Here is a 1,226-nt window from a genome sequence, read left to right on the forward strand (position 1 = left end):
TATATATATATATATATATATATATATATATATATATATATATATATATATATATATATATATATATATATATATATATATATATATATATATATATATATATGTATATATATATATATCCTTCTTTATGTTTACTTTCGATAATGAGGAACAGAAGAAAGAGCCAAGCAATATAGATTTCGTCAAAGACATCTCTCTTTTCTAAACGCTGCCTCGCAAAGATTTTCATTAATTCAAATTGAAGAAACAGACGTATATTCTATTGTCTGGTTAGCTCAGTGGTAGAGCGTGAGTCTGACACACTCAAGGTCGTGGGTTCGAGACCCACACCAGACATAATTTTTGTCTTTATCTTTTTTCATTTTGTCCGCATCACATGTGTGCAACATTCAGTATGTTCGTCCAACGTTATAGTGAAGATCTTCACAATAAATTGGGGTTTTCGACCTTATCTGAAAGGATCAGGTCCACCAAGACGTCCTTGAAATCTTCCAGAAGCTTCTGGCGATCCTCCTCCAACTGCTGGGCACATCAGAGTTAACATGGGCCGGACATCGGTTGTGGAACGACTTAATCTGCTTCCGGTAGTTAGCAGGGATGATAATGAGGGCTCTGACCTCATACCAGGTCAGGTTAGTTCCAGTCTATTGCTTAGTTCCAGTCTATTGCTTAGTTCCAGTCTATTGCTTAGTTCAAGTCTATTGCAACGAAAATAAAAAAGTAAAACTCATTTCTTCGTGGAAAATTGAGAGGAAAACACGACAGCAACATGGAGATTTACCCTGTGGTTATTTTGCCGGCTAGTCGGCAACGGTCGGTCAAACAGTATTTTGCCGTGGTTATCTCAGTGCTTCATATAATACTATGTCACAAAATATGTTCTTGGGGGCGTAGCTCAGTGGTAGAGCACTCGCTTGGCATGCGAGAGGACCCGGGTTCAAACCCCGGCGCCTCCATTTTTTACTTGGGAAATTCATTGTTTTGAGTCTTGTATATATATATATATATATATATATATATATATATATATATATATATATATATATATATATATATATATATATATATCGTCCGATCAGAGAAGTTAAGCAACGTTGGGTCTGGTTAGTACTTGGATGGGTGACCGTCTGGGAACACCAGATGCTGTTATCCCTGGGGATAGGGAAGAAAGTATACTTCCCACGTATTCCCTGTGTGTCGTACAAGGCGACTAAAAGGGTAGGGAG

This window comes from Panulirus ornatus, chromosome 70 (genome assembly GCF_036320965.1).
Source record: "Panulirus ornatus isolate Po-2019 chromosome 70, ASM3632096v1, whole genome shotgun sequence".
In the NCBI taxonomy this organism is placed as follows: Eukaryota; Metazoa; Arthropoda; class Malacostraca; order Decapoda; family Palinuridae; genus Panulirus; species Panulirus ornatus.